General features: G+C 36.2%; 1 protein-coding gene across 7 annotated transcripts in view; it reads right to left on the reverse strand.

The window, feature by feature from the left end:
- Window positions 1–14188, reverse strand: part of MICU1 (mitochondrial calcium uptake 1) — a 243122-nt gene that overhangs the window by 170967 nt on the left and 57967 nt on the right. The gene's annotated exons all lie outside the window — the stretch shown is intronic.

Raw genomic sequence — 14188 nt, forward strand, 5'->3', positions numbered from 1 at the left:
AAACAAACAATAGAACTGCCAAATGATTCAGGAATCCCACTTTGGGTATATATCCAAAGGAAATGAAATCAGGATCTCAGATATCTATATTCCCACCTTCACTGAAGCATTATTCAGAGTAGCCAAGGCATGGGAAGCAACCTAAATGCCTCTCAATCAACAAATATATAAAATGTGGGGGCACCTGGCTGGCTCAGTTGGTGGAACGTGTGACTCTTGATCTCTGGGTTATGAGTTTGAGCCCCACACTGGGTATAGAGATTACTTTTAAACATCTTAAAAAAAAACACCCACAAATAAATAAAATGTGGTCTGTGTTTACTCCCCACCCACAGGAATACTATTCAGCATCAAAAAGGGAAGGAAATCCTGCCATTTCTGGCAACACAGATGAACCTAGAGGGCATTATGCTAAGCGAACTAAGCCAAACACAGAAGAACAAGTACTATATTATACCACTTACATTATGAATACAAAAGAGTCAAACTCATAAAGGCAGAGAGTGGAATGGTGCTTTCCAGGGGCTGGGGGAGGAGGAAATGGGGAGATATTAGTCAAAGGGCGCAAATATTTAGTTACACAAAGTAAGTCTTAGAGATCCACTGAACAGCATAGTGCCTACAGTTAACAAAACTGTATTGTATACTTAGACATTTGCTAAGAAGGTAGATCTAATGTTAAGTGGTTTCTCACTAAAGCAACCTATAATAATAACAAATTAGAGGGTTAGAGAAAACTTCTAAAGGTGATGGACTGGTTTATGGCATACACTAATGATGGTTCACCAGTATATACTTCTCTCCAACTCCTCAAGTTGTAGGCATTAGTTATGTACAACTTTTTGTATGTCAAAAAAATTTAAGTAACTCAGAAAAAAAAAAAACTAAAAAGGAAAGGATATCATATTGCATGCCACAACATTGTTGAACCTTGAGGACATTACACTAAGTGAAATGAGCCAAAAAGACAAATACTGTATTATGACCTTACTTATATGAGGCATCTAACAGAGTCTATTTCATAGAGACAGAAAATAGAATGATATAACCGGGGGCTGCAGGGAGGGTGAAACAGAGGTATTTAAAGGGTAATGAATTTTAGTTTTGCAAGATGAAAAAGTTATAAAGATCTCTTTAACAACAGTGTAAATATACTTAACACTACTTAGCTGTATACTTAAAAATGGTTGGGATGATAAATTTTGTTATTTTTTTAACCAAAAAAAAAAAAATGAATTGGAAGAATAAGTGTGAGACCAAAGGAATCAAAAATTGATACTGAAGTTAAAACATGTACATAACAAAATTCTACAGGAAGACAAAAACCTAATGGGCTTACCAAGTGAATTCAATTATCAGTAGCAAGAAAAAACCTGAATGTACAGGAGAAGCCCCCCTAGCTAGAGTTTGAAACTGACAATCTATTCTATAAAGATTTTTCCTAACTTCTTCATCCAAGAGAATGATTCTATTCTTTCAAACTGCTACATGATTTGGTAACTGAACCATATCATAATTTATATTACTTTTGTATTCCCAGAATCTACCTTGCTCTTTAACTATTAGGGGGACTCAAATGACTTCGTTGTTTTTACAAACCAAAAACTGTCAAATATCAGCACTGTCATATGGTTCAACATAATAGGTAAGAACATTAAGAGACTGGTTGTTCAGAAAAAGGAAGGAAGTAATAAAGATTAGAGTAGATATATACAAAATAGAAACTAAAAAAACAACAGATCAATAAAACCAGAAGCTGGTTCTTTGAGAAGATCAATAAAATTGATAAACCTTTAGCCAGATTTATTGAGAGAAAAGAGAGGTGAGAGAGAGAGGGAGAAAGAGAGAGGGAAAGAGAGGACTCAAACACAATCAGAAATGAATGAGGAGAAATAATGACTGATACCACATATATACAAAGGATTATAGGAGAAGATTATGAAAAATTATGTGCCAACGGAGGCACCTGAGTGGCTCAGTTAGTTAAATGTCTCACTCTCACTCAGGTCATGATCTCATGGTTCTTGAGTTCAAGCCCTGTGTCAGGCTCTACATTGACAGTGTGGAGCCTGGTTGGGATTCTCTCTCTCCCTCTCTCTCTCTGTCCCTCCCCACTTGTGCGCGCTCTCTCTCTCTCTGTCTGTCTCTCTCAAAATAAATAAATAAACTTAAAAAAATTATGTGCCAACAAATTAGACAACCTAGGATAAATGGATAGATTCCTAGAAAACATATAACCTCCCAAAACTTCATCAGGAAGAACCAGAAATTTGAACAGACCAATTACCAGCAATGAAATTAAATATTAAATAGGCAATCAAAAACTCCCAACCAACCAAAGTCCAAGAGCAGATGGCTTCACTGGTGAATTCTACTAAACATTTAAAGAAGAGTTAATGCCTGTTATTCTCAAAATATTCCAAAAAATAGAAAAGGAAAGCTTCCAAATATATTCTATGAGGCCAGCATTACCATGATACCAAAACCAGATAAAAACACTACAAAAAAAAGAGAACTACAGGCCATTATCTATGATGAACATAGATGCAAAAATCCTCAACAAAATATTACCAAATTGAATCCAACAATACATTAAAAATAGCATTCATCACAATCAAGTGGGAGTTATTCCTGGTATGCAAGGATGGTTCAGTATTCACAAATCAATCAATGTGATACATCACATCGACAAGAGACAGGATAAAAACCATATGATCATTTCAATAGATGCAAAAAAAGCATGTGACAAAGTATAACATCAATTTATGATAAAGCACTCAAGAAAGCATGCTTAGAGGGAACATATCTCAACATAATAAAGGCCATATACAAAAACCACAGCTACCATCATACTCAATAGTAAAAAACTGAGAGTTTTTCCCCTAAGATTAGGAGCAAGACAAGGATTGCACTCTCCCCACTTTTATTAAATGTAGTACTAGAAATCCTAGCCACAGCAATCACACAAATAAAAGAGATAAAAGGAATCCAAACTGGTAATGAAGTAAAACTTTCATTATTTGCAGATAACAATATACAATATATAGGAAACTCTGAAGATTCCACACACACATACACACAAAAAAAACTAGAGCTGACAAATGAATTCAGTAAGGTTGAAAGATATAAAATCAATATACAGAAACCTGTTGCATTCTCATATAAAATACACTAATACAATATTCTCATACAGTACATTCTCATACAATATACAGAAACCTGTTGCATACACTCATAATAAAGTAGCAGAAAAAGAAATTAGAAAACAATCCCATTTACCATTGCACCAAAAATAACAGAATACCTAGGAATAAACTTAACCAAGGAGATGAAAAACCTGTACTCTTCAAACTATAAAACATAGATAAAAGAAACTGAAGATGAAACAGATGGAAAGATATTCCATGTTCATGAATGGGGAGAACAAATATTGTTAAAACATCCATACTATCCAAAATTAACTACAGATTTAATGCAATCCCTATCAAAATACCAACAGTATTTTTCACAGAATTTGAACAAATGGTTCTAAAATCTGTGTGGAACTACAAAACACCCAAAATAGCCAAATCAATCTTGAAAAAGAAGAACAAAATTGGAGGTATCACAATCTCAGATTTCAAGATAAACTACAAAGCTGTAGTATTCAAAACAGCATGGTCCTGGTACAAAAAGAGACACAGAGATCAACAGAACAGAGAGCCCAGAAATAAACCCATGATTATATGGTCAATTAATTTACAACTAAAGAGGCAAGAATATGCAATCGAAGACAGTCTCTTCAAAAAATGGTGTTGGGAAAACTAGACAGTTGCATGCAAAAGAATGAAAGTAACGCACTTACACTACACATAAAAAATAAACCCAAAATAGGTTAAAGACCTAAATGTGAGGCATGATACCATAAAAATCCTAGAAGAGAACACAAGCAATGATTTCTCTGACATTAGCTATAGAGACATTTTTCTAGGTACGTCTCCTAAGGCAAGGCAAATAAAAACAAACAAGCAAACAAAAAAATTAAACAAACAAAAACAACTACTGGTACTATACCAAAATAAAAAGCTTCTGCACAGCAATGGAAACAATCAACAAAAACAAAAAGACAATCTATTCAATGGGAGAAAATATTTGCAAATGATGCATCTGCTAAGGGGTTAGTGTCCAAAATATACAAAGAACTTCTACAACTCAACACCAAAAAAAAAAAAAAGAAATAATCTAATAAAAAATGGGCAGAAGACATGAACATTTCTAGAAAGAAGACATGACATAAAGATAATCAACAGTCACATGAAAAGATGCTCAACATCACTTATCATTAGGGAAATATAAGTCAAAAGCACAATGAGATATCACCTCACACTTGTCAGAATGGTTAAAATCAAAAACACAAAATAAACAATGTGTGGAGAATAAGAAACCCTTGTGTACTGTTGGGGATGCAAACTGGTGCAGTCACTGCAGAAAATAGCATGGAGTTCCTCAAAAAGTTAAAAATAACATTACCCTACAATCCAGTAATTTCACTATTGAGTATTTACTCAAAGAATATGAAAAATTAATTCAAAACAATAGATGTACCCCTGTGTTTACTGAAGCATTACTTGCAACAGCCAAAATTTGGAAGCAACCCAAGTGTTCATCAATAGATGAATGGATAAGGAAGATGTGGTATATATAGACAAGGGAATATTCCTCAGCAATACAAAAGAATAAAATCTTGCCATTTGCAACAATGTGAATGAATCTAGAGGGTATAGAGGGCATAATGCTAAGTGAAATAAGTCAGTCAGAGAAAGACAAATACCATATGATCTCACTCATATGTGGAATTTAAGAAATAAAACAAGTGAACACAGGAAAAAGACAAACAACAACAACAACAACAAAATAGACTCTTAAATATAGAGAACTGGTGGTTGCCAGAACTGGGGGGACGGATAAAATAGGTAAAGAGGATTAAGAGTACATTTATCATGATGAGCAATGAATAATACATAGAATTGTTGAATCACTATACTTATGTACACATGAAAGTAATATAACACTGTACATTAATTATACTGGAATAATAAATAAGTAATAGGGTGCCTGGGTCGCTCAGTCAGTTGAGTGTCTGACACCTGATTTCAGCTCAGGTCATGATCTCAGGGTCATGGGATCAAGCCCCACATTGGGCTCCACACTGAGCATGGAGCCTGCTTAAGAACCTCTCTCTCTCTCTCTCTCTCTCTCTCTCCCCCCCACCTCTTCTCCCCCATTCCTCTTCCCTGCTCATGCATTGTCTCTCTAATATAAAATAAATTTAAAATATTACACTGGAATACTAAATAACAATAAAAACTTTAAAAAACAAAAAGAAGACACTGGACACTTTTTTTTTAAGAGAAAGTTTGTTTTTTTTAAAGTTTATTTATTTTGAGAGAGACAGCATGTGTGTGAGCAGGGGAGGGGCAGAGAGAGGGAGAGAGAGGATCCCAAGCAGGCTCTGTGCTGATAGCAAGGCTCAATCCCACCAAATGTGAGATCATAACCTGAGCCAAAATCAAGAGTTGGTCATTTAACTAACGGAGCCACCCAAGAAAATTAAAAAAAAAATTTTTTAACGTTTGTTTTTTGAGAGAGAGAAAGACAGAGGGTGAGCAGGGGAGGGGAAGAGAAAGTGGGAGACACAAAATCTGAAGCAGGCTCCAGGCTCTGAGCTGTCAGTGCAGAGCCCAGTGCAGAACTAGACCCCATGGACCGCAAGATCATGACCTGAGCTGAAGTTGGATGCTTAACCGACTCAGCCACCCAGGCTCCCCGAAAGTTTTTTTTTTTAACTTTTATTTATTTATTGTTGGGGGGGGGGGAAGAGAGAGGGAAGAAGGGACAGAGGGCAGGGGAGAGGGAGAGACAGAATCCCAAGCAGGCTCTGCACTGTCAACGCAGAGCCCAATGTGGGTCTCAATCTCATGAACCATGAGATCATGACCTGAGCCAAAATCAAGAGTTGGATGCTTAACTGACTGAGCCACCCAGGCGCCCCCACTATTCTTTTATTTTAATTATCCAGAGTTCCCAACCCAGTGCCTCACACAGAGAAAGCATGCAATGTGCTTTCTAACACAAAAGGAACAAAAATGGAAGTCCTCATCTATGTTGACCAGAAAAAGGATTAGAAAAATATACACTGGGATTAAAATACTGCAATATGAGAAATTTCTTAATGTAATCATTTCACATGACTATTTAGAGAAGACTTAAACAAACAGTTCTTATTTCATTTACTTGCAAATAATATTTTATACATGTTAACAAAGTCAAAGAAATATCTGAATTTGTAAGCAAGAAAAATAATTGAATGTTTTAAAGGCTAAATCCTAAAAATAAAAAAATTAAAAAAATTTTTGTAATGTTTATTCATTTTTTGAGAGACACAGAGAGAGCACAAGCAGGGGAGGGGCAGAGAGAGAGGGAGACACAGAATCCAAAGCAGGATCCAGGCTCTGAGCTGACAGAGCCTGTCACAGGGCTCCAACTCATGAACTGTGAGATAATGACCTAAGCTGATGTCGAACAATTAACCAACTAAGCCACCTAGGTGCCCCCAAATAAACACATTTTTAAAAATCAACAAGAAACTAATACACTATAGGCTTTTTTCCCCCAAACTGGTTCAAAAGCAATCTTTTGACCATAGTTTGAATTTCCTTTCAACTTTGGCCAAGTGTTCAAGGTTGGATCATTTCCCTGTTTTATTTCCCTCTGACAAGTTTGTGGAGCCAAATGATGATGGGCTGGTAAAGTGAAGACCCAAGGAATTTATGGGTAAAGAAAAGAGGCAGCATTCATTCATTTTATCATTTGAATGCTGTAGGAACTACAGCTGAGATAAATATAAATAAGACTATCTCTGTCCTCAAGAAAGTCAAGGTGAATTGGGAAAACAGAGAAATCAACTGATAAAAGAAAACATAAGGACATAGAGTAGGGTCAGGAAAAGCCCTGTAAAGGGTGACTTATGACCTGACTTCTCCAAAACCTAAAGTTCTAAAAAAGAAAATCTACAGACATTCGGTATCATCTGGTATAACAGAAACTAGCCTAACCACACGGCTTCTTTCAGTTCAATTAATTAAATAGAATTCATAATTTCTTCTGAAAAACTCACACACTGATATCCCTAATACTCTGAATGCTGCTCATATGTAGTAGGCAGGTTATACCCCATTATATCCCTGCATCTTTTACCACCTTCAGAGCAGTTCACTTCCAAGAGTCACTTTGATTTTTTTCCTATTTTATTCCTGATAGTTGAAGCCATCATGATAATAATATAATACAGTGATTAAACATTATAGAACTGGTAAAATATAATGATATACACAGATAAATGTGCCTTCCCACAGTGGGGAATAATACAGAAAATTCAACAAAATATATAAAACATATTCAGATAATGAACAACAGACAGTAACTCTCTGAAAAAAGTTAGGCCTATAATTGTTCTGAAGTTTCTTTTGGAGACATTTTATTTTCCAGATCAGGAGCAGGCTTCCAAGCAAAACAGAGTGACTATGCTAAGTTGAGAAGACAGAGATCACAATTTGGAGAGGCTGAGGTGGCTGGAATTGGTGGGGAAGAGGACCAGAGAGGAGGAAGTCACACAAAGAAAAAGTTCCACGAACCCAATGGGGTCTCTCTTAAGTTACTATTAAGCAGTGTATTCTTAGGATTAAAGCATCCAAAATTAGGCAAAGAACAATTATCAAAGAGCTGTAGGTCAAATATATTTCCAGGACTCACAAGTGGGAAACGCTCAAGCTGTGACAAAACACTGAACACCCAAGGCATTCAGTAAACACAACAGATGGGTCATATCTTATTAGTAGGGCTAAATTAGCTCTAGAGAAAAAGATACTGTAAACTATGTTGGGATTAAAAAAAAAGCTTAAACACAAGCTTTAGATGATAAAACAGGTTCTTCAATAAATTAACTGCCTGCCAATACAAAAATCAATATATTTTAAAGGAAAACAACAAAATCCAGGCATACAAAAGTGTTAACATACACAATGAGAAATATCTAATAAAGTAATTATTAGCTGTCAGCAAGATAGCAGAATAGGTCCCAGCCTTTGTCTCCCACAGAAAAAATGATTTAACAATGATGTACAGATCAAAATATCTTTATGAAATTTCCCAAATCCAGTTAAGAAGTTGCAGTACACCAGAAAAGCACAATGCCAAAAACAGACACATTGAAATGGATAAAGGAGCTACTTCACTTTACCCATGTCAGTCCCTCCCACAAGCAGGCACAGCTTAGCACCAGGAGAGAATGCCCCAGCTAGCAACTGCTCCTATAGGGAGGAATTAGAATGGAAGGGTGTTCACCATTCTCGCTATTCAGAGGGCTCTCAAGGGATTGGTTTCTGTTCACCTCATTTGGACTCCTGACAGAAGGTGGCATGGTTTGCATGCCAGGGAGTCGAAAGAAAAGAGAAGCGGGAGGTGGTCTGGGGAGGTGGCACAGCTTGGCACAACTAGGAAAAGGTACAGAATGAGTCTTCTCCCTCGTGAGGGAAGAAGTGGAAGGAGTGTCTAGTGTTCTAGTTTTTCAGAAGGCTGCCTGAAAAGACTAGTTGGCATGTGCCTCACCTGACTTGGGGTGATAACTGGGAGCTGGAATACTTTGGATACTTGGTGGCTGATTAGAAGAGACAGTAGGTGGCTTGCTGCTATACACAGAGAACTTGCAGTACTACAGACAAACACCAGAGGGAACAAAAGATTACAAGCTCTTGAAAAAAACTGGCAAGCTTCTGCAATTGAAAATTTGCCCACACAGATCCAGAGAATCTGTCACTTCTTCCAAAACAGACTCAGAGACAACGGGATCTATAATTAGGCTGATTGCTGAGGGCCTTCTTCTGTATGAAGTCGGTCTATAAAGACTGTGATATGTGCTTGATTCTTCAAAAATGTCTCATAAAGTTAGAAGACACATGAATGGAAATGTGGATCAAACAAAAGAGCAAAATAAATCTCCAGAAACTGATCCTAAAGAAACAGAAATATTTATTACTTGAAAAATAATTCAAAACACCTACCATAAAGATGCTCTATAAGCTCAAGAAAACACTGCATTAAAAAAACTACTATCAAGAGAGATTAAAAAAAAAAAAAAGGCAAACAAATTCTGGAGCTGATGAATACAATTACAGACCTGAAAAATTCACTTAGGGTGGTTCAAAAACAGACCTGATCAAGTGGAAGAAAGAATTGGTAAACTCGAAGCTAGATCATTTGATATTATCCAGTCAGAGGAACAAAACGCAAAAGAAAAAGCCTAAGGGACTTATGGGATCGGGTCAAGAAAACCAATACATGCATGAAGGAGAAGGAAGAGGAATAAAGGGGTAAAAAGTTTATTTAAAGAAAATATGGCCAAAAACTTCCCAAACTTGGGGACGTTAATGGACATCCAGACTGAAGAAGCTCAACAGACTTCCAAGATGGAACCCAAAGAAATCCACACTAAGACACATTATAATCAAATTGCCAAAGTCAAAGACAAAGGGACAGATTTAAAGCAGCAGGAGAAAAGTGATTCATCATGTACAAAGGGACCCCATAAAACTCTAAGACCTTGCAGGCATAAAGAAATAGGGTGAGGGGCACCTGGGTGGCTCAGTCAGTTGAGCATCCGACTTCAGCTCAGGTCATGATCTTGCAGTTTGTGAGTTCGAGCCCCACGTCGGGCTCTGTGCTGACAGCTTGGAGCCCAGAGCCTGCTTCGGATTCTGTGTCTCCCTCTCTCTCTGCCCCTCCCCGCTCGCACTCTGTCTCTCTCTCTCTCCTTCAAAAATAAATAACCATTAAAAAAAATAAAAAATAAAAAAATAAAAGAAATAGGGTGAGATACAGAAAGTGCTGAAAGAAAAAACTGCCAACCAAAGGTATTATATCTGGCAAAACTATTCTTTAGAATTCAAGGGGAAATAAAGATGTTCTCAGATAAACAATGCTGAAGGAGTTCACACCATTAAACCTGCATCACAAAAAAAAAAAAAAACGCCAAAGGGAGTCCTTTAAGTTGAAATAAACTACACTGCAACATGAAAGCATATGAAAATATAAAACTCACTGGAGAAGGCAAATACATAGAGAAATACAGAATACTGTTGTCTTATAAAGATGACGTGTAAATCTCTTTAAATTTTAAACTCAGAAGTTCAAAAATCAAATACAAAAAAAACATTTAACTATAAAAATGTTAATGGGCACACAACATGAGATGTAACTTGTGACATCAGTATCATAAAGAGTGAGAAGGAAAGGAATAAAAGTATAGAATATTTGTTTTTAACTGAAGTTAACTTCTGTGCTTTTTAAGGAATAATACATTTTGTTGGTTTACCCTTACTTTTATAATGGCCATCAACTAGAAGAGTCAGCAAGTTAGTAAGGTCTTTTCCACAGATCTTTGCAAGCTTTGTGGACTAATTTTTACAATCATGATTATAATTAGTTTTCTTTACCTTTATCTGAAAGCATATTTTGCATAAAAGTGCATTTTAAAAGCAGTTTTTTATTGAGATATAATTGATAACATTTTGTAAGTTTAAAGTGTACAATGTGTTGGGGTGCCTGGGGGGCTCAGTTGGTTAAGTGTCTGACTTCGGCTCAGGTCATGATCTTGCAGTTCGTGAGTTTGAGCCCCGCGTGGGACTCTGTCTTCTCAGCGCAGAGCCCACTTCAGATACTCAGTTCCTCATCACTTCTCAGCCTTTTGGCTAAGATCAAGTGCAGATACTCTGTTCCTCTCTCTCTCTCCCTCCCCTGCTGGTTCTCTCTCTCAAAATAAACTTTAAAAAAATTATAAAAATAAAAATAAAGTGTACAACATGTTGATTTGATATACTTCTATATATCAAACTGATTGCCACCACTGCATTAGCTAAAATCTCCATTAAATCACATGGTTATCATTTTATTCTGGTGAGAACATTTAAGATCTATATAGTCTCTTAGCAATTTTAAAGTATATAATACTGTATTGTTAACTATAATCACAATGCTGTGCATTAGGTCCCAGAACATATTTATATTCTGACTGTAGTTTGTACTCTGACCAAAAACTCCCCAAATTCCCCATCCACTCAGCCTCTGGTAATCACTGTTTTAATGTCTGTTTCTGGGAATTCAGGTTTTTGAGATTCCACATATAAGTGATACCACACAGTGTATGTCTTTCTTTGTCTGCTTATCTTCGTAGCAAAATGCCCTCAAGATCCATCAGTGTAGAGGCAAATGGCAAGATTTCCTTCCTTCCTATCATGCAGGTGGCTGCATGATATTCCCGTGCGTGTATGTGTGTACAGCACATCTTCTTCAAGTACTTATCTGTTGAAGGACACTTAGGTTGTCTCTGTATCTTGGATATTGTGAATAAAGCTGAATTAAACATGGGAGTGCAGAAATCACTTCAAGATCCTGTTCTCATTTCCTTGAAGTGTGAATGGTGGATCGTATGGTAGTTCTATATTTAATTTCCTGAAAACCCTCCAGTTTTCCACAGTAGTTGCATCAGTTTATATCCCCACCAATAGTGCACAAGGATTCCTTTTTCTACACATCCATACCAAAATTGTCATCCCTTACCAATTTGAGAATAATGATTCTAACAGGTATGAAGTGATATATTATTGTGGTTTTGATTTGCATTTACCTGATGATTAGTGATATTGAGCATCTTTCCATGTACCTGTTGGCCATTTGGATGTCTCTGGGAAAATGTCTATTCAGGTCCTCTGCTCATTTTTTAATCAGATCATCTGCTTTTTCACTATTGAGTTATATGAATCATTTATACATTTTGGATATTAACCTCTTAACTAACACATGGTATGCAAATATTTTCTGCCATTCCATAGGTTGCCTTTTCATTTTGTTAATTTTTTCCTATGCTGTGCACAAACTTTTTAAATTGATGCAGTCCCACTTGCTGATTTTGCTTTTGTTGCTTGTCCTTTGTTATCCAGAAAATAGTTTTAAGACCAATGTTAAAGAGCTTTTTCCCAGCATTGTTTATCTGAAGGAGTTTTCTTCCGGGAGTTTGCAGTTTTGGGTCTTCTGTTAAAGCATTTTTCTGTGAATTATTTTTTGTGAATGGGGTAAGATAGGGGTCCAATTTCATTCTTCTGCAGGTGGTTATCCAGTTTTCCCAAAACTATTTTTTGAAGAGACTCGTTTTCTCATTGAGTGTTCCTGGCTCCCAGTCAAATATTAATTGGCCACATTTGCAGGAGCTTATTTCTGGGATCTGTATTCTGTTCCATTCGTCTATGTGAATATTTATGCCATTACCACACTTTTCATTAATACAGCTCTGTAGTTTGAAATCAGAAAGTGGGATTCCTCCAGCTTTGCTCTTCTTTCTCAGGATTGCTTGGACTATTCATGGTCTTTTGTGTTGTGTACATATTTTATGATTTTCCCTCCATTTCTGTGAAAAATACGTTGGAATTCTAGTAAGAATTGCAACGAATCTATAAATTACTTTGAGTAATATGGACATGTTAACAATATTAACTTTTCCATGAACACAGAATATCTTGCCATTTATTTTGTGTCTTCTTCAGTTTCGTTCACCAATGTTATAGTGTTCAATGTATATGTTGTTCATTTATTGGTTAAATTTATTATTAGGTATTTTATTCTTTTTGATGCAACTCTAAATGAAATTGTTTTCTCAATTTCTCTTCCTGACAGTTCACTATTAGTGTACAGAGGTGCAATAAATTTTTGTGTATTTAGTTTGTAACTTTGCTGTATTTATTAGTTTCAATAGTTTTTTTTTTTTTTTTTTTTTTGATGGAGTGTTTAGGGTATTCTGTATATATCATGTCACATGCAAATAGAAACAGTTTTACTTTGGGGTGCCAGGATGGCTCAGTCGGTTAAGCGTCCGACTTCAGCTGAGGTCATGACCTCACAGTTCATGAGTTTGAGCCCTGCATCGGGCTCTGTGCTCACAGCTCAGAGCCTGAAGCCTGCTTCAGAGTCTGTGTCTCCCTCTCTCTCTGCCCCTCCCCTACTCATGCTCTATCTCTGTCTCAAAAATGAATAAATGTTTAAAGATATATAGAAAAAAAAAGAAAAAGTTTTTACATTTTCCTTTCTGATTTTGATGCCTTTTATTTTTTTATTATTAATAATGTATTTATTTTTTAATTTATATCCAAGTTAGCATATGGTGCAACAATGATTTCAGGAGTAGATTCCTTAATGCCCCTTACCCATTTAGCCCATCCCCCCTCCCACAACCCCTCCAGTAACCCTCTGTTTGTTCGCCATATTTAAGAGTCTCTTATGTTTTATCCCCCTCCCTGTTTTTATATTATTTTTGCTTCCCTTCCCCTATGTTCATCTGTTTTGTATTTTAAAGTCCTCATATGAGTGAAGTCATATGATATTTGTCTTTCTCTGACTAATTTCGCTTAGCATAATACCCTCTAGTTCCATCCATGTAGTTGCAAATGGCATGATTTCATTCTTTTTGATTGCCAAGTAATACTCCATTGTATATATATATATATATATATATATATATATACATACATACATACATACATACATACCACATCTTCTTTATCCATTCATCCATCAATGGACATTTGGGCTCTTTTCATACTTTGGCTATTGTTGATAGTGCTGCTATAAACATTGGGGTGCAAGTGTCCCTTTGAAACAGTATCCATTGGATACTCTTTCCTGCTTTGTCAAAGATTAGTTGGCCATACGTTTGTGGATCCATTTCTGGGTTCTCTATTCTGTTCCACTGATCTGAGTGTCTGTTTTTGTGCCAGTGCCATACTGTCTTGATAATTACAGCTTTGTAGTACAGCTTGAAGTCCAGATGCCTTTTATTTCTTTTTCTTGCCTAAGTGCTCTGGTTAGAGCTTCTAAAACTATGTTGAAAAAGAGTGGCAAGGGCGAGCATTCTTGTGTTGCTGTTCATCATAGATGAAAAACTTTCAGTTTTCTACCACTAAGTATGATACCACATTCGGGACTGTCATGTATGGCTTTTACTATATGGAAGCACATGCCATTTATGTATGTATGTATGTATGTATGTATGTATGTATGTATGTATTTAAATTTATGAGAGCAAAAGTAGGGGAGAAGAGCAGAG

The sequence above is a fragment of the Panthera leo genome, chromosome D2, assembly GCF_018350215.1.
Source record: "Panthera leo isolate Ple1 chromosome D2, P.leo_Ple1_pat1.1, whole genome shotgun sequence".
In the NCBI taxonomy this organism is placed as follows: domain Eukaryota; kingdom Metazoa; phylum Chordata; class Mammalia; order Carnivora; family Felidae; genus Panthera; species Panthera leo.